Source organism: Danio rerio, chromosome 3, assembly GCF_052040795.2.
Source record: "Danio rerio strain M-AB ecotype USA chromosome 3, GRCz13ab, whole genome shotgun sequence".
Classification (NCBI taxonomy): Eukaryota; Metazoa; Chordata; class Actinopteri; order Cypriniformes; family Danionidae; genus Danio; species Danio rerio.
The window spans coordinates 23301752-23327715 of NC_141023.1; the positions used below are offsets into that span (position 1 = coordinate 23301752).

Consider the following 25964-nt stretch of genomic DNA (forward strand, 5'->3'; position numbering starts at 1 on the left):
TCTTCATATTTAACAAGAACACATTCATTTAGCTTAGAAATGAATGATCAGGCATTATGAGCAACCTAATACATCAAACGTTACAAAGATTGTGTGTATACAAACAAAACATTGTTAATTTTATATTATGTCATAATATTATGTTATTATTATTATATAGTTAACTAGCTACAGATAACAAAAACTATAATGTATAAATGGATTAATTAAATAACTGGTTTGAAGTAGGCTATCTGAACAACTTATATCCCACAAATCCAAGTTAGTATTAGAGAATCTAGCTTGAAAGAACCCATTTTATTGTCATGCATAAAAAACAGACGCCTGTCTAGAACTAAAACTTCACACAAAGATCACATTTGTAAAAAAGCATTTTAATTTACATTTTAAAAGCATTTGCCATTTTCTTAATGATGCTGGACATTCTTGATGCGAGTAATTTAGCATATCAATACATAATTTTCCTCAAGAAAAACATTTTAAGGTTTAATAGTTGGAAAACAGTTGCAGGTCTAGGCTGGTTAGTGTGTATGTGTCCTCACTGTATATATATTTAGAAATTACTAATGGGATTATTATTGCCCTCCTTGAACAGACCGTGACCTTTTTGCATCTAAAAAAATGTAGTCTCTTTATGGCTCATTTATAAAACGTTGGTTTTAGCTAGAAAGTATAAAATATGTGTCTGCATGTTTGTGTAAGGTTTAGAGTTTGATGACTCATGCCTGGAGAATTGGGCGGAGCTCGAGTCTTCCAAAGATTTGATTGGCAGCTGAATCATACCTCTTTTTTCCCCTCCTTTTGCTGTGTCACTCCTTTATTTGCTCCTCTGTCCCTCCCTTCTTCATCCTCAAAGTGCTGGTATAAAATGCTATACAAATTTGAAAGAATAATAATTAAAATATTAAACAAAGAAAAGCAAAAGGAGCAAATTTATACACTGTAAAAACAGTTGGGTCAATTCACACTATTAGCAAACTATTAACAACACATTAAGCTCAATAAACTACTAATTAATAATAGTTAGTAAGGTATTTGGGTTTAGGTATAGGGATGTAAAATAAAATCATGCTTTAAGTGCTTGTACATTAACAATAGCCAGGTAATAAGCCAGTAGCAAATGTGTGAATTGTTAATTAAACTAAAGTGTCAGCAATTGTTGCTTTATATTATCAAATTAAGTAATTTTACTTAATATTTAAAGAACAGCTTGTATAACTTGAAGTTATGTGATTAACTTAGTTATGACTAACAGAAAAAAGTAATCCTTTATGATACAGTTTAAATTATAAAAAGTAATTTTTTTAACACTGCAGATACTTTTAATTACTTTGCTCTTGTATGTAAACATTAACAAGTGTATAAATAAGTTGAAATGACATTATACACAAAATATTTTAGGTCTGACTGAAAATTCATGACCATAACAGCACATTGTATATGCTTTACACAAAGTGATTCAGATATATGAGACCGAGACATGTGGCAGCTGACAGAGATGAATGATTATGAACATGTTTGAGAGTGAATTGGCTTGTACCTTGACTCCAAGTTGAACTTTATCAAGTAAACATTCAATAAAGCTCCTAATCCATTGTTCAAACTCATGCACTGCATGCAGATTAATTTTTATCGGCACAATCAACAAAAATCTGTTTTCAAAACAAATAGTGATTTTTTTTTTTTTTTGATTTTAGGTTTAAATAAACGAACAAGCACATAAAAACTAAAAATGTACTAATTAAAATGCTGCATATGGCTTTTGCTGAAGAAAAAGATAGAGCAGTTACTAAATACGTTGTTAATAAAAACAAAGATAACTAAACTAAATAAAAACAAACAAAATACACAAACAAAAAATATTAAAATAATAGTGTACATTATCATGAATTACAGCAGAAATATAATAAATTATTCAGTGAACATTGTTTTAATACCAAAACATTTCCAGGCATAGTAAATAAATAATAAATAAACAACTAAATAAACACAAGCATGCATAACTTTTTGGAAATAAATTACAACTTTTTAAACATTTTACTTTATCATAAAATATTCAGATTAAATAGTTTTAATACCAAAACAAATTGTCAGGCATATTTAAAATACTCCTTACTAGTATCGGGTTGGACCCCCCTTTGACTTCAGAACTGCCTTAATCCTTCGTGGGCATAGATTTAACAAGGTACTGGAAATATTCCTCAGAAATTTTGGTCCATATTGACCTGGTAGCATCACGCAGCTGCTGCAGATTTGTCAGCTGCACAGCCATGATCCCAATCTCCCGTTCCACCACATGCCAAAGGGACTCTTTTGAAATTAGATCTGATGACTGTCAGAGTACAGTACTCTGTACAGTGTACAGGCCATTTGAGTACAGTGAACTCATTGTCATGTTTAAGAAACCAGTTTGAGATGATCCGCGCTTTATGACATGGTGTGTTATCCTGACCTTTTCCTGCACACCTCAGTTGTAACGAGTGGTTATATAAGTTACTGTTGCCTTTCTGTTAGCTCGAAGCATTCTGGCCATTCTACTCAGACCTCTGGCATCAATAAGATATTTGTGCCCACAGAACTGCCGCTCAACAGATTTTTTTTTCTTCGGGTCATTCTCTTCAAACCCTTGAAATGGTTATGCATGAAAATCCTAGTAGATCAGCAGTTTCTGAAATACTAAGTCCAACCCGTCTGGCACCAACAACCATGCCAAGTTCAAAGTCACTTAAATCACCTTTCTTCTCTATTCAGTTTGAACTGCAGCAGATCATACTGACCATGTCTACGGACCTAAATGCATTGACTTGCTGCCATGTGATTAGTAGATATTTGCATTAACGAGGAGTTGGACAGGTGTACCTAAAAAATTGGCCAGTGACTATACTTCACAAATAGGGTTTACACTACTAGGTTTTACCCATTTGCCAACAAGACATTATCAGCCATTTAAAACATCATAATATATCATTTGAATATATTATCTAGTAGACTTATAAGTACAAGTCAGAATAGCTATTTGTCACTTGAATTTAATAAGCTTTCTATGCATATAAAATTGATTTTGTACATTCAATTAGTTGCAGAGACAAAGTTGTCTGTGACTTAAATAAGAGGTTGTCCTTTGGTTCCACAAAACGCACACACACATACAAAGTTGTACAGACAGTAGTATCTGTCTGCAGTAGGTTAGTGGGCCATGAAAGGGTTTCACTGTCCAGCCAATATTTTTTTTCCAACAACAGTGGGCCGTCCTCCTCCTCTTTCCCTTTTTCCATAATCCAAGGTTATGAATAGTGAATAATTTCACTCACTTGGAAAAAATCAAAATGATAAAGAGTCTGCAGATAAACTGAAGCATTCACTGATTCCGCAGCCTCTCTCCTCCCTTTTCGCCATCCTCCACACCGCACAGATGCATTTAAATGCACCAGACTTGCAGTTTAGACACATTTCTAGCACTCCAACAGGTTGGCATTTTCTGTAAAAACATGGCGGTCATTCCCGGTGGATTTCACTCTGAATGAATCCATTTAGGGTTCGACCAATAGGAATGCTTTTACAGGTTGCTCATGCCTTCATGTGGACCGGAAGCATCGATGACCCGGACGATTCATTTTAATTGCATCGCTAATGCTGTTTATAACGTGGCTGAGTGGTGTGAAAAAAGCCCTTGAGATGCTAACAGGAGCGCTGAAAAGGCCGTGTCAGAACCTCAGAGGAATAAATTCGATGTGCTAACTCGCTTATGTGTTAGGAAACGCTTTCGCAAAAATATTGGTGTGAAAGAGAGAGGGTAATCTTTTAGAAACGCTTGCCTCAAAGGAAAACTGATGAGGCGGCCATTCTCACCCCAGTCAATTAAATACAATCCTGGCGTCACTCACACTTTCTGGGCTGATATTTGATGGAAGTAAAAATGTAGGTTTGTGTTAAGTGTAAGCAGAATTTATGATAGAATGTATTAGGAGTCATTTTGGACTTTTATGCTTGAATACAGGACAGTGAACCTTAAAGTGACAAGTCAGAAATTGCCAAATTGCCATTTAACAGTGTTTCTCTGTCAAAAAAGACTGATGTGACCAATCAAATTAAAGTGGGTGAGGTTTACTGTAAACCGAAACAGAGAAAATTCCAGTGTGAAATGTCAGCTTAATGCTGAAACAGTTTTAAAAAAAACTTAAGTAGCAAAAGGTTTTATTTTTCACAAGATTATTTTTTTTTCTCCTGTAGATAGGCACTATACCCATAAACAAAGAGTTCAATTGTTTACAAACTGCATATTATATCCCCTTACCCCAAAACAAACATATTTTAACCACTATTTTATAGTACAAAGAACATTTTGATAATCTAAAGAACACTTTTGTTTGGGTGATAAAGCATTTGGGTTTGGGTGATAAAGGTTCTTTAAGAAACAATATACCAAAAAGCTTTTTACTTGCAATACAAAGTATCAATCAAATAACAGAAGGCATGTAGTAGATTATGTTGAACAGGTTTTGTAACTTGCATATCAAATAAAGTAGGCATTAAAGCACTAAATTTGTATCTACAACATCTAAATCTGAAAAAGAAAAAAACAGAATATAAATAAACAAATTTGTTATAATAATAATAATAATAATATCAATAATAATAATAGTAATAGTAATAATAAATGAATTATTAAAAACTGAGTACAATTCGTTTAAAACGCAGATTGTCACTGTTTATTTTAGACACAAACACACACATCAAAAAACTTCAAATCGTTTCCTATGAAAAACTGATTCAACATTACACTCGTATTCAGCCAGCAGACAGATGAAACCGGCCACACTTTTCCCACACATTCTGAAACAATAATCCCACCATTATCACAAAGTCTCTCACGTTTTTAAAAAAGGGTGGTGCGTCGTGCAAACCTGTTTCAAAATGAGCATTTTAGTGTTTCACCATTTTCCCTAAGTCTTTCGAAGTCAGAAGACAAATGCATAAGGTTGTTGTTATGACTGAGTAATTGCTCTGGCGGTGAAGGGAATGAGCCAAGATGGATGGCTGAGGGATTAGATCCTCACAGCATTCGCACTGTGTATCTGTTCATGCATCTCAGCCCACCATCTATGTGTTTGAACTAATGTTTTGTATTTGTACTCTGCGAGACGTGAAGTCCCTCACGTGCACACAGACACCAGACTAAACCAGCAAGACTTTCAGGTAGTTTTCACACAATGTGTCTGTAGGTCAGTTCCTCAAAATCAAGTGTGCAGTTTCTATACTTCAGATAACACAAAGAAAACAAACAAACAAAAAAATCAGCACAATGACAGATGGGTTTCCTGAAAACTCCACCTCTCTACTTTTGTCCCTGACATCTTTTCAGATGACTCAAACAGAGGAATGTTTTAAAAATGTCACAGAACCACATATGTACAGTATTTTAATGAAATCCACATAGTGGTGTGAAAATATGTTTGCTTCCTTACTCATTTCTTTGCATGTTTGTCAAACTCTAATGTTTCAGATCATCAAACAAATTTAAATAAGTCAAAGATAACACAAGTAAACATTATATTAAGGACAAACAAAACAACAGGAATGTGTGATTTTTTTATAAAAAATTATTTAAATTATTAATTGGTCATTTTACAGTAAGGTTCCTGTGGTTAACGGTTGTGTATGTATTTTCTAACATAAAGCAAGCATGTACAGCATTTTGTAATGATAGGTAATGTAAATTTCAACATTAATGCACAATAACTAACTAACAACAACAATTACCATCAATAACAATTATTTTCCATCAACTAATGTTAAAGATATGTTTCCTTTTTTGTTCATTTATGTTAACAATTTACTAACATTAACTAATGGAACCTAAAATGTTACCAATTTAATTAAAAGGGATAGGTTCATATTTTGTAGAAACTTCAGCTAAAACAAAGTAAATAATTGACATGCATACAGTTGAAGGCAAAATCATGAGATGACCTGTGCAATTTCATTTTATTTTCAAATATGCTCCAAGTGCTGTTTATTAGAGCAATTAAATTTTCATATTAATTGATTTTTTTTTCTGGAGAAAGTTTCATTTCTCTTAGTTTGGCTGTAATATTTTTTATTTTAATTTTAAATATTGCTAAATTCAGTATTTCTAGTATTGGATTTTCTATTTGGTTTCAGAAACATCCACTGACTATACTTACATGGACACCAATATGCAGATTTTAATAAGATTAAGACAATACTCTAATTAAGAGTCTACCATGTAAACTGCAGTATTTGATTAATTTAATCCAATTAAAGTCATGATCGAACCAAACTGAAATCGAATTAGGATTGAGTGGAGTATGCTGATTTTAGTCACATTATTGAAGTGCATCACACTATTAAACTATTACTGTCATGTAGGATTTTTGCTGCATATTGTGACAGGATAGTTTATACACTCACGCGGCTGGTTGACACTATTCTCTGCACCTACAGAGTTAGTGAAGAACCACAGACACTTTCATCGCAAATGTTTTTTCCCCATACGGGATGTGGTATCAAATTCCATTAAAACTACACTCCTCCAGCAGTTCATACTCGCATCCAATATCTCATTTGTCATGGGGGCATGCATGAAATGTTCCTGAATCAAAGTGAAAGTGCCAAACTGCAGTTTAATGTTGACAAATTAAAAAGGAAACACCTGTAAATACATGAAACTCTGAAGGAAATGAGGACAGTTTGGTGACGTAATGATGTTAATCGATATATTTTCTATAACATGTAAAACAGGATCATGAAAGGAACATTCAAAAAGCAACTTATGTAAACACATTCATCATATTATTGTCTTATTCCGATTAAAGCTAATAATTTGATTACTGATGTCTATGTTGTTGCATATAAAGGTTGTAAAAGAAAAACATATGTAAGAACTTACTTTATATATGTGTGTGGTCTCAAATGTGGTACACTGCCACCCTGTGGAGGGGGGGGTTGTTGCTTTTGTTTTCTCTCTCTCTCTTTCTCTCTCTTTCTCTGTCTACCTTGTCTCACCTGTTGGCAATTAAGTGGCTGGAGCAGCATGCGGCAGGAGAGTACAAAGTTGAATAATTGAGATACTTGTAAAATTACAAATCTTGTTGTTAGTGAACAATAGTGAAAATTAGACTTTAAATTCTCTTTGTTTGTTTAATACTTTATCTTGTTGGTTTTGTTTCAACTTTTTGGAGCTGTACGGAGGTGGATGTCACTTGTTTGTTTAATACATTTATTTTTCTCCTGTTTCTGATAGAGAGGGAGCAAGATAAGATTTTTCTTTTTCTTTTTCATTTTCTTTTGAGAGTTTTTAAAGTTGCTTCCTCAATCAGCTCAATCTTTAGTTTGTTGTTTAGGCATTATCCCCTCCTGAGTATGTTTGATCATTGGTTATTTATTATTTGTTAATCTGTAAATACATATACTTGTTTTTGTATATTGGATTTGGTGTGATTTATTGTTGAAGTGGTGGGACAGGAGAAGAGTGTTGATTGTTGACCGCCTTGCCCTTTAGTTTTTTTATTATATATGTTATTTAGTAAATTTTCTATTATCAAAATTGGCCTAATACTAATTTGGCATAATACTAATTTTATAATTTGGCTAAATTTAATTTGTTAATTTTTATTTTCTTTTTCCCCCTTTCTGTTAAATTGTTGCGTGTTTTCCCTGGCCCTAGATAGAGGAGGCACGTAACAATTGTAAACGTATGTAAACAAAATTATACTAGCATGCATTGCTAATCTAAATAACCTACTAAGCCTTTAAATTGCATTAGAACACATAAAAACATAATATCAACATCTAATATTTATTATTAAAAGAAACATCAGATAAATAAAAAAAGTGCAACTCTGATATGGAGTGTCAAATCTGTTTGTTTCAGTACACTTCTGAAAAAACACCAGCACAAAACTGACATTCCAGTGGATGAGATGACGAAAAAGATTAAATGAGGCCTTCCACAAAAAAACTGTACATACTGTCCAAAATTTGCTTGCTCAAGTTTGCCTCCACGTATATACTCAACATTTGAGAGCACTTGGGAATTTTGAAAAAAGAATGGAAAAGAAAGACTGTATGTAAAAACATTTTAGAATAGCAGTAGCACAGGAAATTCTAACTGAATAAACAGAGCAGGAAAATAAATCAAGCCATGGAACAGTACTTTGATTGTGAAACTCTTCCGTGGCCTGCGAGTGTGTTTTAGTTTCCTCGGGCTCGAATGCATGAGTAAACAGGACCGGAAGAGCAACACATCGCCATCATCTTTCCATGGTGTTCCAGCCCAGGCCACGCTTTACTGCTCACACACCACGGATATTGAGTTCCCACAAAACAATCATTAGTCCAGTCCCGCAGCGATCCCAGTCCACAATTGAGCTTGATTATACTCTAATCCAATACTGTAGGATGGGACCATCAGGGCTACAGGTGACTCTGCGGTTTCCAGCGATGGATCGAAGGATATTACTTACATCATAAATAAATCAATCGACAGCGGAGCTGATGATTGAAAAGAAGCTCTAGTTGGCAAGACAAGCCAACAATGACAGCTTAAGCTGAATGGGGAATGTTTTATTAGGTCTCTAGGTTGTTTTCCCACCTTGCATCATTTAAGCTGACAAATTGCACTTGACACAGCATGCTATGATATTGACAAAACGGATAGTAATCTCATTTATCTGATTCGGGCTTGCAGCGGAATACAACTCTTCAGCTTTTTTGGACTTGAACATGAATGGCAGCTCAGATTTGTTTGTTTGTTTTGCGTATCTATATTTAAGACTCTGGCCACAGCTGTAACTGTGATTGTGTATTTGCATTCAGAATGACTGAGTGCCTCGTTAGCCGTAATATTAAATGGGTCTCAGCCCATTAGCATCCAGGCCTTTTGTTCCGTCTCTAAACAAAGCTTTGAAACCAGACCACTTAGAAAATTATTTTCATTTCGAATTATCACTTGTCTTCAGTTGATCGTATAATATGGGATCATTCTGATGTCTGTTTTGATTTCATAATCCATTCATGGTCCTCACAAACAACAAAAATTATTTTCCTTCCCAGAATTTAGTCTAGTTTTCCATTAGATCTACTGTGCAATAACATTCAAAATTCAAAAGCAATTAAAGTTTTAAAGAATAGCAGAACCTTTTACGTAAGCTTCCAACAATAATGTGATTTGAAAGTGTTATTTATACAACCTAAATGTTGCCATAGAGCTTTTTCAAAAAATTATTTAATAATAATAATACATTTCATTTAAAGCGCGCTTTTCTAAACATCAAAGTGCTAGTGTTATAGCAATCATGCAATCTATATATAGTTATACAACCTTAATGTTGTCATAAATAGCTGTACTGATAGATAATTTTAAAAATAATAATAATACATTTTATTTATAATGCGCTTTTCTAAAACCTAAAGCGCTATTTGCATTAACATGAGTTTTTATATTTTACCCCTTTATCTAAAAACATGTTGTGTCTTTAAAGACTTTGCACAGTAAAAAAAAGAAAAGACAGACATATTGACAGGTAGAAAACAAGTTACAATCAGTACTTAAAATGATATAAAATATCTGTTGACAGTGCTGAATAGTTGAACTTCAGGATGTTTTGAGAGAATATTTAAGATACAAATTCAAAAACAAAAAAGCGGGAAAATATTGTTAACACTAAGAACGATTTAGTTGTAACTATGTACAAAGAAACTTTAAATAAATGTATAAATACAGCACCAAAAAAGTATCAAATAAAATGCTTACAAAAAAATTTGTCAGTTGATTTAAATAAAATTTTCTCTAAAAAACCTTTAAAGAGTCATGTTTTTAAAATAAAAATTCATCTGAAAAATCTCTTAAATAAAAAGACTTTAAATTTCTTCCAATAGAGTGAGAAAAAATAACAATTTAAAAGGAAAGCAAACATTTTCACCCCATGGAGTGATATGAAGTATAATGTATTTAGTATACACTCACCAGCCACTTTATTAGGTACACCTGTCCAACTGCTCTTTATTTCTTTATCTTTATTTCTAATCAGCCAATCACATGGCAGCAACGCAAAGCATTTAGGCATATAAACTTGGTCGAGACGAACTGCTGCAGTTCAAATCGAGCACCAGAATGGGAAGGAAAGGTGATTTAAGTGACTTTGAACGTGGCATGTTAGTTGATGCCAGACAGGCTGGGTATTTGAGAAACTGCTGATCTACTGTGATTTTCACACAGAACCATCTCTGGTATTTACAGAGAATGGTCCAAAAAAGAGAAAATATCTGGTTGATGTTGATGCCAGAGGTCAGAGGAGAATGGCCAGACTTGTCCGAGCTGATAGAAAGGCAACAGTAACTCAAATAACCACTTGTTACAACTGAGGTCTGTAGAAGAGCATCTCTGAATGCACAACATGTTGAACCTTGAGGCGGATGGGCTACAGCAGCAGAAGACCACATCAGGTGCCACTCCTGTCAGCAAGAATAGGAAACTGAGGCTACAATTCACACAGGCTCACCAAAATTGGAAAATAAAAAAAATTGGAAAAGCATTGCCTGGGCTGATGTGTCTCGATTTCTGCAGCAACATTTGGATGGTACTGTAGGCTCAGAATTTGGTGTGAACAACATTAAAGTATAGATCCATCCTGCCTTGAATCAATGGTTCAGGCTGGTGGTGGTGAAATGGTGTGGGGGAAATTTTCATGGTACATTTTGGGCCCATTAGTATTAATTGAGTATTGTGTGAATGCCCCAGATAACTGGGAGTACTGTTGCTGACCAGGTCCATCCCTTTAAAGCACAGTTTACCTATATTCTCATGGCTACTTCCAGCAGGATAATGCACCATGTCATGCAGTGCGCATCATCTTGGTTTTTTTTAACATGCCAATGAGTTCACTGTACTCAAATGGCTTCCACAGTCACCAGATTTTAATCCAATAGAGCACCTTTAGCATGTGGTGGAATGGAAGATTGGCATCATGGATGTGCAGCCAACATATCTGCAGCAGCTGCGTGATGCTATCATGTCAATATGCACCAAAATCTCTAAGGAATATTTACAGGAAGCTTGTTGAATCTATGCCATGAAGGATTAAGGAAGTTCTGAAGGCTAAAGAAGGTCTAACTCAGCAGTACTAAGGTGTACCTAATAAAGTGGCTGGTGAGTAGTTACCCATTTTTGATTCTTTTGACATTTTAACCACCATGTTGCTTCAAGTAAATATATCTTGATTTAAGAATATTTAGATGGTTGTATTAATTTTGCAGCATACAGTATATGGGGGAATGATAAAGCAGTATTTATAAAGAGTTTAAAACAATAATAAAATAAAATCATAAAATAAAATAAAATCAAGTCAAGTGGCAAAACTTATTTAAAATAATGCAAAAACATCTTACAAAGAGAAAAACACTTATAGACAAACTTGTAGAAAAACACCATAGTAAGTAAACCTTTGCATCAGACCTCTTTCTTGTTTTGTGTTGAGTTTAATTTTCATTTTAAATGTAATTTAACAAAACATTTTTGCTTTAAATATATCAAATCTGAACAAAGTAAATCTTTGCACTAAAGACAGTCCTTGCTTTTTTGGAGTAAAAAGTTGGGGAAAAATTCCAAAACCACCCACATGGAGGTCACCTAGTTCTCCAGTCACAATACCGCAAGCATAATATAAATGGACCCGTTATAGAAAACCACTTGAAGAGAAGAAAGACAAGATGAGGGTTTGTAAAATCATTTCCTCAGGGAATTTTATAGTGTAATGACCTGAAAGGAGATGAGCTCCCCTGGATATTCATTCTCAGCCTGACAGAGTTATTATTAAACTTTCTTCACCACATTCCTCCGGCTTCTAACACTCCCCCACATTATCTTTAGCACTCGGTAAAAGAACTAAGAAAGCAAACACTGCTGTGGTCCGTTCATGCTACTGTAATTATACCAGCCTCAAATTACAAACTAGATATCTATTCTATATCCCAAACACAATGACAATCATTCCAGCCCAAAGCGAGAATAATCCCATCTAATCCATCAATAAACCACTCAAACGTAGCTAAATGATCTCTGGGTGAACACATAGTGCCAAGAGCAGTGAGCTATCTGCTAAAAACAGTGACTGATTGAGACTGAGGAGTTGAGGTGCATGTTCCCGTCGAACAACACCTCCTGCTGGCTTCGCATAGCCCTGCTGTCGGTCGATCGTTCGCTCATGTAAAATGGCTGCTGTCCTTGCCATGTGGCCCGTGGCTCATCCATCAATGGCGAACGGAGCGAAATTGATGTCTCACACCTGAGTACCTGTGATTTGGAAGCAGGTGTTACCCCTCCTCTATGCCATCTCTCCGCACTTCTAGCCTTGTGTCTTTCCCAGAGTCCCCAGGGCCTCGGGTGTCATGGCCAGGACACATGCACCCCATTGACAAACTGATGGATGCGCCAAAGTAAGTGTGTGTGTGTGTGTGTGTGTGTGTGTGTGTGTGTGTGTGTGTGTGTGTGTGAGAGGGATTGTATGTTTGTGTATTTGTGTTTATGTCCTTCTGTGGAAGAGCATTTCCAGAACATGTGCAATTATTTCTCTCACTGATTTGATGGAAAAAAAACTACAATTAAGGGTGCTTGTGATTTATAGAATGTAAATGATCAAACAAAGATCTCCAGTCAGATAAACGGTAACAGATTGCTTTGGGTTTATAGATAGCCTTGAGTACGAAAAGACTGAGTAGGTTCAGAATATACTGTTTGAGGAAAACGATTGCCTTAATTTCTAGGTTGCGTATTAATTTTAGGTGAGCATACTGTAACGTAAAACAGTTTGTTTTTACAACTTCTTTATGAAGTTAACTTCAGTACCGTTGACACAAAATAATTAGTTGTGTTAACTTTTTATTAGTGTTCACATTACTAGGAAAACATTAGGAAACCGATTGCCTTAAAATAATCAAGTAAGTTGAACTAAAACATTTAAGTAAACACAAAAACCAATGCCTCCACTTCTAAAATATTTTTGTCTTCTAAATATTGTACAGTGTATACTATAAACCCAAATTATTAGGCAGAACTCAACAAATTTGATGCAACTCATTGCCCCAAATATTTTACGTATACAAAAAAAACTTTTAAATTACAGTGTGCTGAATTCTTGCCCTTTCCTATTTATTTATTCCTATTGATTAAAGGCATTAGTGTGTTCATGTGTGATTGTTATCAACTAGCATGTTTTCACTGCATTAGTAACTACACAGTTACATTTAAATAAAAGAAGACACAGAAAACATCAGATACTCTCAGATCATCTTGGACACAGATGCTACTATGCAGCACAATGGTGACACAAAGTATTTATGCTGTTACGAAAAAAAAAATAGGGCAGATTTAGTTGCCAGTAATATACTGTTTTGAACATTTCACATTCGTAAAAATAAATAAATTTGAATAAAAATAAATTTGTGAACTTGTGAACTGGGTGCTCCGGTTTCCTCCACAGTCCAAAGATATGCGCTATAGGTGAATTCAACAAGCTAAATTAGCTGTGGTGTATGTGTGTGGTAGTGTGTGGGTGTTTCCCAGTGTGTTGGGTGGCAACTGTGAAGAGCACCTACTGCGTAAAACATATGCTTGATAAGTTGGCGGTTCATTTAGCTGTGGCAACCTCTGATTAATAAAGAGACTAAAAGAAGATGAATAAATGAAAGAAAACAGTGTTCTCGTTGTCTTTCTCTCTCTTATACATAGTGTAAAAGACATTCACAGAAATCTGTAAGTGCTATTCTGTTAATTTTATCAAAATAGTTTCTCAATTTAAGACCTTTCACACAGAGTACAGTGTACGAGAGAGCTTAACATGCTGCGATTTAAGAAAACACATGCAATTACAAAAAAAAAATGCCAGCAAATTAAAAAAAATTCTTCATCATTTTGACAGCAGATGGGCTGCAAAACATCACAACGCGCCACATTTTCACACAACGCAAACAATTAATAAACATGCTGCATTTTCTCACAATGCAAACATTAAGAAAATGCACTGCATTTTCTCACAACACATAGGAAATGTTTCAAAAAGACCTTAATACGTGACAGACTCTTCTATTTAGATTATGGTTATTAAGGCTAATAAATACTAAAGACAAGGGAAAAAGGATTTTAAAATAAACAAAAAACGCACCTTTCAAGGATCACCTACAACTTCACTGAGCAAAAGTCATGGCACAGCGGCGTCCATCATGTTTTTGGGTCCCCTTGAAACATTTCCATTGTGTTCCGATGTTTTTATGTTGTGAGAAAGTGCAGCACGTTTTTGTAAAGCGTTTGCATTTTAAGAAAATGCAGTGCGTTTTATTAATTATTTGCATTGTGTAAAAAAAGCAGCGCATTTTTTTAAATTGTGTTTGCATTGTGACAATTTGCAGCACGTATGTTTGTAATTGCATGTGTTTTCTTAAATTGCAGCATGTTAAGCTCTCCCGGCCACTATTTTAGAGAGATAGAAATGTCACCATTTGAAGCAGATTAACAGACTATACACTGGTGATGAGTTGCACATACTCAAGATGCACACAAAATCACTAATAAACTAAAAAAAAAAAAAGTATGTGAGCCGAGTAGTATATCCTAATCCGTAGTACTCGGAAAAAAACAACAGTAGGCGAAACAAAATGACACATATCTAGTGTGCTAATGTGACAATGACCCACTGACCCTTTGTCCCATCATCTATTGTTTGTAATCTTTTATAAGGTACTTTGCATGTGTATATGTGGGTATGTATATGTGTGATTTAATTGTTTGTATCAAATGCCAAACTTTGCTGCAAAAAGAATCTATCTACGGGTACTAATAAAGTCAACTCAACTCCAAGTCAATTTAGTTTTAATTTCATTTAAGTTTTAATGTAGGACTATGAAATCTTTGCATCTGGGGTTTAAAATTAGGCACCAAAAAAGCCCACTAGTTCAAGACCAGGATGCCAAGAAGACAAGGATTCTCCTGAACTAAAGTATTCAACTATGGATGTTGGAATGAAGTAAAATGTGACATGACCAAAGATCGTCAATGCACAGTATTTGATCTAGACCAGCATGTTTATTTAGGTTGAATTTTGCAGCACAGATGCTTTAAACCAATCGCACACCTTTCTGTTACCAGCTGATAAAAAAAATACTAATAAAAAAGTATGAGATTTTCATTTTGAAGATTTTTGACAATATAATAGTTTTTGCATAAATCTTGCTAGACATATCTGATGTTTTAACTATAACATTCTAATTGAAAAAACATGCATTCTATGAAACAACATTCATAATAATTACAACAATTAAGCAAAAGTGGTCAATAATGAATGCTAATGTTGAAACCTACAGTACACTGTAACAATTTCCTTTTTATTAAATCTAACAATTTGACATACATGACAGCAAAGATGCATTAAATAAGGTTATAAAAATTAACCTCAAAGGTATAAAATGCCACTGGAAATCAATTCCATGGAGCAAATATTGCTCCTTAATGACATGTTTGACCTTGATCAGACATTACACACACACAACATACCGAAATAAATAGTGTAGAACTGCAATATGCCATTATAAAAACACACACACATGCGCGCACACGGACGCACACACACGCACAAACACGCACACACGCACGCACGCATGCACACGCACACGCACACACGCACGCACGCACACACGCACGCACGCACGCACGCACGCACACACACACGCGCACACACACACACACACGCACAAACACACACACACATGCACGCACAAACACGCACACACACACACACACACACAACAGAAAGAAATCTTGGTAATCCGGAGTCCAGGGGCCCGATATAGATTTTAATATGCAGACAGACCAGGGTTCTGGCTCAGAGGATTGTGCTTTCACAGACATTTGAAAAAAATTAATAAACTTTCACAAATCACGCCCGAGAGACAAGAAGCCTAATTTATGGAAATAGAGAAAGAAAAGGGCAAAAATGAGAAGGTCTAGTCAGTCATCTGTCAGCTTGAGCTCCACAGAGCCCATTAAAACACTCTCTGGCATCGCTGGCTCTCTCGGGCAGCTTCAGCTGGCATCAACACCAGGTCCTGCAGAGAGCTTATCAGGCCTCTCACCCGCAACCCGTACGGGGCTGGGCTCCTGTGGAACCAGAGATGCTTTATGGAAAGCGATTTGCTGAAAGAGCTATCAAACGTAATTTACTCCTGCACCTTGCACCGCATCTGGTGCCAAAAGCAAAACACACAAAATGTAAATGAAGCGCGAGCAACTCAAATATGTTCAGCTCGTCATGTTCAATAAAGCATTTAATGAATCAGTTTTACAGCACGCCACAGGTTCAGACTGCTTTTAAAAACTGATCTAAGGTCAGTTTGGATAATGACCACAAAACGAGAAGAAAAACAAAGCGCTCCTTGGAAGGAATTGGCATTTTTAATAGGATTTAAGTTAGAGCTGTTTACACAGGACATTGGCCATTTCTGGTTTTGATTATATATGTGATTAATTATACCATTATGCACATAATAAAGGAAGAGATTTAACCACACACTTGACAGCTTTCTGGATCAAACTTCACATATTTTAATTCACAGATGTTAAACTGTATTTCAAATTCAACCAGACACTAGTACTTGATTCCACAACTGTTATTTCAGTCAACAAAGTTGGTCATATTGTCTAAGCCCATCTAATGATAGAGATTTTAAGAAGAGACAATAACACAGTTGACAAACTGCTTACCGAATTCATACAAATAAGTTGTTAATTAAGCTAATTCAGCCAATTTAGCTTATTCAATGACACCTATAGCGCATGTCTTTGGACTGTGGGAGAAACCCACGCCAACACGGGATGCAAAGGATCTAACTCCACTTTTCAGGGTACAATCAAACTAAAAAGAATATATATATATATATATATATATATATATATATATATATATATATATATATATATATATATATATATATATATATAAACTCCAATGCTTAAAGGCTTGTATAAACAAAAAATATTGTGAGATTAGACTGAAATCAAATGTGTTTGTTTCAGAAGGATTTAAAAAAAATCAAACATCTTTTTCAGCAAAAGCCCCTTCCCTTGCGTCCAAATGTGTCATAAAGACTAATGTGTTTGCGGTATTTGCAATTGCGTCTTTCCTCTCTGATATGACAGCAGGCCTGTGTGTTACACTGATACCTTGGGAAGTGCTGATTTTGGCTTTTCCGAGGTTTGACCTGTAACCTCTGCCTCCTGGGCTCTTTCAATTAGAGATCTAAGGGGTCATAGACAGGTGCTCTACTGTCCAGGTGCCCAGTCATCAGCCTAAGGGTCTATATACTGCTGTGTGCATGTAATGGTGTGTGTGTGTGTGGGTCTCTCTTTCTGGTTATCATCCGTCATGCTAGAATAATACACGTGACCTTTTCAAAGCCTTTGTTTCTTTGGTCAAAGTTCACTGTGTTTTGTAGGATGGCAACCCACAGCGCCTCCTCATGGCCACAACTGTGATACCACACACACGCATACACACTGAGGTCATGCAGGATTCATGTTCAGTCATTGTCTTTAAAGGACGAAGTTGCAGGAAATGCTCATGAATGGAGACTGCAAAAACAACTTCTATTTAGCAAAAAGCTGATTCTAACTCAAAATAAAAGTATCCTATCTTAAAATCTGAATATACACTCTGAAATATAGTGTATATTCAGAATTTAAGAATAAGTTTGAAATACAAAGTACATGCACTACTACATAATACATAATGTGTCAAACTGCAGTTCCTTCAGTACACTGTAAAAATACAATGATCAGTTAGTCCTGACAGCATATGTTTTTAGGTCATTGTAATTTATTAAACTAAGTTAATAATGTTCTAACTTAATTTTATAAGTTACGTAAACTGTTTTAAGTCAGTTTAACATAAAATAAGTTCAATGGACTCATAAGGTCAATTTAATTCCGCTTAACAACCAGGCAACCAGGATTTTTTTACAGTGTACTTTAATGTTAAATTATGTAAATACTAATTACTTTTGATAAAAATTTAGAGTATTACACTATTTAAACAATCTGCATTAGATTGCGGACATGATTTCAGTATTTCAGATAGAAAGACTGAGATTACTGAGCACTCATTCGATTGAAAATTTCTCTGGAGTCTGGGGTTTATTTCTCGAAAATCTGGATGAACAAACCAGCCACTCAACCTCTGTGGACTCTTTGAAGATTTAATTTATCTATTTACATTTTTTTTTTCTATCTTTATTTTATTTTCTGTTGTCACCCACTAAACTATGTTGTCTTTGTTGTTTTGCTCATTGTATGGGATTTGTCCGGGACAGTGCTGAGTGTTGTGCGTGTTTCTCTGTGGTTGTTCTTGAAAAATTCAATAAAATATAATATAAATATAACAATCAACATGGTTGGAGAAAATAAAATATGCAGTCACAAAATGATAGCTTTTATTAGTAAACCTGTAAGTAAGTGGTCCCAAAATATCAACATGACTGTTTTAAACCAAAATCCCTAATAATACTGTTTTTAAATTATTTAAATACATATTTTTTATATTTTATTTATATTAGACAACATGTACAAGTACTTTATGTTTGCTGATTTTTGCTTTTGCTTTTCTAAATATACTAATAAAAACAAAAAGTTTACAGTAGTCAACTAAACCAGAAGTCAACTTAAAAAATAAAATAAGACATAAATAAATAAACCTTGTCAAACAGCTGATTGCAATATAAAAATCTTTTTAAACTACTTTAAATAGTCACTTTAAAAAACTATATTTCATAGCAAACCTAAGAGTACTATAAATATATTATACATGTATGTTTTTATGTTTAAAAAAAGGCCACAGAATGAGGGCTTATTATGGTTTTTCCTTGCAGTAAGGAAATGTTCTACAAAATAGGTGGTTGACTAAAAAAACATGAACATGCCAAACCACTGTTTTCAGCAAAAATCCCCATCAATCTTATTAAATACTTGAATAAATATAATGATTTTTCATAAATGTTTGGAGCACACATACTCTAGCTGTGCAGATTGTAATATTCTTTTCCATATTTATTTTTAATGTTAAAAATATACAGAGGCTTACTACAGTGGTCTAGTAGTCTCACAATATATTGAAAAAGATCAACATCAGAACAGCATTTTAAAGCTAAAAATTTCTCAAAATATTTAAAAAACATCGGTATAACTTAGAAGTGAAGATAAAAGATAAAAATATTTGACTATTTATTTTAAAAAGTAAAAAAGTGCATATAATTTTGGCTTACTATGGTTTAATGGCTTAAAATCCAGCAAGGAAGTGGTCTACAAAGCTGGTGGCAAACATTTATCTCTTTCACTTAAAAGAACGAAACTAATTTCTTAATATTTAATCTATTTTGAGGGTAGAAATAAGCATATAAGGGCAGAGTTTGACTTTTTTTTACATGTTAAAAATACACTGAATGATGGCTTACTCTGGTTTTCCTTACAGGCCAGTATGGAAGTGGTCTACCGAAAAACATAAAATTGCCAAGTGCCAAACCTGTGGTACTGCACCTCTAAGCTATGTTTGAGCAGGACCGGCCCACACAAAGCTGCTTTTGTAGCCCAATGTTTGAATGGTTTATGCGGCCTGTTTGAAAGCGTTCTGTGTGTGTGTGTTGAGGGAAGGTGAGCTAAAGGAGGATTGTTTGTATGTGTGCCTACTAGAGAGAGAGAGCAGGTACACAAAGCAAGCAGGCCTGGATCCACCTACCACACACCCAACGTGAGCCACTGAACGGTCCAATCAAATCCTCGGCTGAATTTGACGGTGACGTCTGTTGCGAAGGTCTGTTACGAACACAAAGCACACGTACAGGCACACGTGCACACATTCACATACATCCAAACTATCCAAACACTGCTGCCACCTAACGGATGATCCGAGTGGCGTTTTCAGTCCCGCCTTTCCTCGCTTTCTCTCTTCCACTCCTTCATTCGCTCTCTCATTTCCCCCCTCCAAGCAAATTCAATCTGACTCATGAAAAAGATGCAGGAAAGATGGCATCATTAGGACGCCCACTAGCCCTCATAAGACACACACACACACCCTTTTGCAAAGGGCAAACAGAGTTCAGAGTTCATCTGTTGTTCACCAAATGACTGATCCATGTTTGAAGCCCAACCCAAGGTATCTCATTACGGACGGCAACAAGGCCAGATATTCGCATGAATATGATTCCCAACATTGCAAATTTCCATCTCCGATAAATTCTGTCGCAGGTATCAAGAAATCTGACGCATTATAGAAATGTTGAGTTGCAAGGTTAACTCTTTCTCATTGATCTTGCACAACAAAAACATTCAAATTGGGAAGTTAAATTGATTGGAAACTGCACACGACCTGTTGACCCTGGCGATGATGACCAAATGAATATCGGGTCGGTTCAAGTTCAGTTCACAGGTTCTCCAACAGTCATGACTGGAGTGTGAGACACACCTTAAAATGAAATGCTCAACATTCTACCAAACAAACCACATGTAAACCACTTCATCTCGATCTTTTACAAAGTCCGACTTGAGAAATGCCTATTTTCCCAATTGTGTTGCAAGGTCAAAACAAGCTGAAAGGTCGCTACTTAAACACATGCAATCCATTCAACCTGATGGAGTAATGCACGAAAAAGGAAAGACAGACAGAAAAACCAATCATCCAAATAAAGGAAATTACTGGTCTTGGCTTTGTTTGGGAAAAGAGAGCGGATCGGTTGACGTGCTTTGAAGAGAGGGCAAAAACGATGTCTAAATCGAGGGTAAACGAAGTTCACGGGTTCAACGGCTGTTCACCAATCCCCCTCCCAGCTAATCAGGTATTTATCACACTTATCGATGTGCGTGTGTTTATTTTAGTGCTCGTCACAGCTGGAGGTGCATACGTGTGTGTCTGTGTGTGTGGCGTACGAGTGTTGTGTATTCGGATGGCTTTGAGTGACTGCAGCGGTTTGTTTGTGTCCGTACCCGCTCCTGTACCACGAGGAAGAATGGCGGGCGTCTTTATCAGCCGTGCTTTATCCTGCTAATGGCAAGGCCCTGTCGGCTCCAGCCAGCCGGGTGACAGCAGATTTGTAACGGGCGACAGGAACAGATGGAGACGCCATTGTGGTTGTGAAGCCGGGCCTGGAGCTGCTAGCAGCCCCGCCTGCGCGTATGCTAATGTGAACTTGCTTTCACCCGCGTCCCGCCATCACTGACCTGCCCGTGGCCCTCGCTCTGGGCTTTACACAACACGCAGGCGGATATGCAACAATCAACACGCCGCATCCTCATCTCGTATGCCGTACTACAGGCCATTGGCGGAGGTGTGTGTTAACGCTAACGAAGCGCTAACAAATGGATGCGCCCATCATAATTGGAGACAGGACTGGTGGAGGTTTTTTGGAGATAATGGACGCTTCTTCTGAAGAGGTCGTATGAGGACCATGCCTCCAGCCGACAGACCTGAAGACATGTCAAGTGTAGGAAGAGATTTAGAGGAGGAAGAACTTTGTTTGCTTTGCCAGAGGATGAAAGGGAAAGAGGAGATGACAGGAGAGACACAGGGTGTGTGGTAGATGAGTGTGTGAGTGAAAAGAAAGGAGGAAAGAAAAGATCATACCAATGTATTAACATGAGCAGAGAAAGCAAAGCAGAGAAGAAAAATAAATGTTTAATAATAATAATAAAAAAATGAATTTCTAATGTCCTATAGTAAGATGATCAAAAAAAGTAGAACTTGCTTATGGAAATTGCACAAAAATGAATTTAAAATCTAAAGTAAAACATAACTCAAATTTGTAAATTTTATAATTATATATATATATATATATATATATATATATATATATATATATATATATATATATATATATATAGTTTTAGCATTAAATACATTTCACACTCAAATTACGTAGTACAATTTTAATACTGAAATATCACGCTGTTGACAGCAAATAGAAACATAAAAGGAAAGACATTCATAGCCAATTTGAATAGAAAATAGTTTGGGGATCTTTTTGCATTTGAGTTAGAAAGTCAAATTTATTGTTTTAACAAAATCATCACTATTTCAAAAGAAAAAGGAATGAAAGATTCTTGTGAATATGTAGGCAAAAAAGGTGATAATCAATTAGAAATTAAAGCAATCATGCCAGATCATCAACAGATTATTGTAACGCAAAAACATCAAAAGGCAAAAAGCAGCAACGTGTGAGCAGAAGATCACCTGACAGCTGATGTATGAAGACTCTTTAACACTCCACACGAAGCCATTGAGTGCCATCATGTGTTTTACATTCATCTTTATTCTCGCTCTGATCTGAATGTCATTTTAAATTAAAACTACAATTATCCTTTCCGATTGTAATGGGACAAGTTTTATGGAGACTTCCAAAACTGACATGACAAGGCATTAGTCAAAAGTAGAGCCAATCTGCTCTAACATCATTTCCAAAATAAATGGATAGTAAAAATACTCATTTTATTGACATTCCCTACATACATCTGACTTTGCTAATATTTTTAATAGAAACAATATTTTCAATACTCTAAAACTCAGAACAGAAAATGCCAGTATACATTTGCATTAATCTGAGTTTAGCTTTGGTTCTTCAGGATATAGGAACAAGCGGTAATAATAATCATAATACCAATAATAATTAAAATTCTTCATAAACCTCAAAGGAGGAAAAAAAAAGTTATTTACAGATGGCTTTAATAAAAGCCTGATTTCCATAGGCATCTTTTATTAATTATTCTGTATGTTTATTCTGTAAGTAATTGCTCTGTAATTATTACCAAAAAGGGGATCTCAGTAGGAAACATTTCAGATGTTCTATAAAGTCAAGTCGATGCTGTGTGCAATAAATCCCAATGTGTTTTGCATTTGTGTCTCTGAGAATTAAATAGTTGTTTGGATTTCTTTGTCATTTATTTGTTTAGTTGAAAATATCTATTTGTGAATCCTCTTTACACAGAATTTAAATGGCAATTAATTTCATTCTCAATCATAATAATGAAAACGTATATGCTGTTTAATAGACAGATACGCAGAGCACATCAAATGCCTTTGTCAAAATCCAGCAAATAAACATCAAACGCTTAAAGGGAGAAAAGAAAACCAAGCTCTTTCCAAAGCGACTAGCATAAATATAGCTATAAAATGGTCATTGTTATTGCTAAGAAAAATAGTTTGCAAGTGTATTTGGAGGCTGATTTGTGTGAACGTCAGTCTCTTCTGCCGAACAGTGGCCATAATAAAACAGACAGAAATGTGGCCATAAAAAGCATATTTCTCACCCTCACTGTAATGTATGGCACAGCAAACTGCTAAAAGTGTAAGGAAAGAAAATGTAATAGTTATTCTTCAATGTACAATTTAGGGTTAATAAATTGGCTCATAAATGAATATTTATTTTAAGTAAACGCTATCTTGAATTTATGGCCATTTAAAAACATATCATTTAAAACATAAAACAAATATTTAAAAACATAAAAACAAAAACATTTATTAACAGTATTATGCATGCTTGTTTAAGCAGTGTGTACTTTTTATTTATTAATTAAATGCATTTCATTTTAGCACTCACTGTCAAGTTTGATTAAGATTATGTAATTCTTTACCCAAATTCTATTGTATGACTGAAATATGCCAGATCATTATCCATGACTCTATATATTTTTTCCCTGTTTTTATTTCCTATATAAATTTAACTAATAGAATTTTATCACTCTCCATGAAGCATGCTAGAGAATTAGTGCCCACTATTATGTAGACTTCTGCGTAATCTTTTAACAATCTTTATTTTTTTTATATTTTATCATCATTTTAAATAATGGCAAAGCATTATTAACAGTAATTACAATAATTATTAAGATTATATACATTTAAAAACTATAAATCTAATCTTTCAATTTATAATCCATTGCATTAATAATTCACAGTCAATTATGAAAGATTAGATTTTAAAGTCTTTGGTAAGAAAAGAAAAGTCAATCAACTTATACTGTATATTACACTGTACACTATCAAAGATTGTATAAACATGATTGTTAGAACGTTGAGAAAGAAAAACATCCGTTTTATGTAATTCTTTACACGCAATAAAAAATGTAAAATAATTACTTAACTTACTCCACTTACTTATTTTGCAAAATAAATAAATAAATGATATATATATACACATACATACATACATACATACATACAGTACATACACACACACACACACACACACACACACACACACACACACACACACACACACACACACACACACACACAGAGAATTCAGAATTGTTAAACTCCCATTTTAATTTCTTTTATTTTTTTTTTTTAATATTTCCCAAATGATGATTAATAATAGCAAAGAAATTTTCACAGTATGTCTGATAATATTTTTTATTCTGGAGAAAGGCTTATTTGTTTTATTTTGACTACAATAAAAGCAGATTTATTTTTTATGAACCTTTTTAAGGTCAATTTTATTAGCCCCTTTAAGTAATATATTTTTTTCAATAGTCTACAGAACAAACCATCATTATACAATAACTTGCCTAATTACACTAACCAGCCTACTTAACATAATTAACCTAGTTAAGCCTTTAAATGTCACATTAAGTTGTATAAAAGTGTCTTGAAAAATATCTAGTAAAATACTATTTATTATTTAATATTATTTATTATTTAAGTATTATATATTATTTATGTATAATAAAATTAAATATTTAATGTACTATAATTCAATAAAATAATTAATCAGCGAATATTTTATTAATTTAATTTCATATTATTTAATTAATAAATGTATTTTTTTTATTTGTGAGTGTATATAACAGTATGGTAGCATAACGAGGATCTGGACTGTGGGTTGAACTCTTGACCGGGTCATGGCCTGACCTGTCTCTGGTGTGTATGTGTGTCCGTTCATCCTCAGTCTTTCTGTCTGCACTCTCAATCGCCGCTGCTCCTATGAGACAGAACTCAATGCTGCAATGATGTCATGCCATTCCTGTGATTTCCCTGATTAAACTAAATAAACCTGTTCGCAGCTGCTTGCAGAAAAGACCTAGAACGAGGTTAGCCATCGGCAAGCACCTGGCTTTCTGAAATTTAATGAAAGATAGTTCGGAAAAATTTGTACAGTTGAAAACTTACTGAAAAATTACTGTGCTCGAGCTGAAATTGATTATCCTTAAATCTATCTTAATATAACAGAGTTTATATTTCACAATTTAAAACTGAATGAGAAAAAAAATGTATATGTAAAAATGTAGTTGTGATTTAGGAAGAGGAAGTTTCAAAGTCAAATGTTTAAATACATTTTTTTACATTTTCATATTTGCTGCAATACCAAAACTCTCTTGCAAGTAAAATAGCAAAGTATTCATTATAATAAAAATACCTTTTTGCTTCGTTAGTTTGCCTTTAGCTTTTTGTGTTTTAATAATTGTAGAATTGGACATTTTAGTTCAATAAAAAAAGTGAATTTAGCAAAAATCATATAAAATAGATATAGAAAAATCTTATTATTAAATGGATTTATTACAATAGTATTTTATTTACTAGCACTGTTAATTATTACATGAAATAAAAAATTGCATAAAATTAACAAAAAAAAAAATCAAATAATGGTTCAAATTTAGCTTGTTCACTGTTTAATTGCTGAAAAAAATCGTTTTTCATAATTTTGCCATTTACATTGATCTGAAATGCCTGTTCAGGGCTAGTCTCCTCTGAGACAACAAAACATGCGTTAACCGAAGCAAATCTTTCACTCAGCCCAATAAAATTAGAAATGTCCAGTAGCTTATTTTGCAGTCCAGCTTATAAAGTGCCTATGCAAAAACTGCTCCAGCGATAAATAAACCTACTCCGAGAAACTTACTGGAGTGTGACAACTAGCCCTGA

At 34.5% G+C, this 25964-nt stretch overlaps 2 long non-coding RNA genes across 20 annotated transcripts in view; one reads left to right on the plus strand and one right to left on the minus strand.

The window, feature by feature from the left end:
* LOC147845618 (uncharacterized) overlaps positions 1-25964 on the plus strand; it is a 349241-nt gene that overhangs the window by 301394 nt on the left and 21883 nt on the right. The gene's annotated exons all lie outside the window — the stretch shown is intronic.
* The window catches only part of LOC147845619 (uncharacterized), a 388114-nt gene that overhangs the window by 197015 nt on the left and 165135 nt on the right, over positions 1-25964 (minus strand). For 17 of the 19 annotated variants that reach the window (XR_015480733.1, XR_015480736.1, XR_015480735.1 and 14 more), the window contains one exon: positions 784-871. The exons of the other annotated variants lie outside the window; for them this stretch is intronic. This is a non-coding gene — a long non-coding RNA (uncharacterized LOC147845619). The remainder of the gene's footprint in view (positions 1-783; positions 872-25964) is intronic. 19 annotated transcript variants of the gene reach the window in all.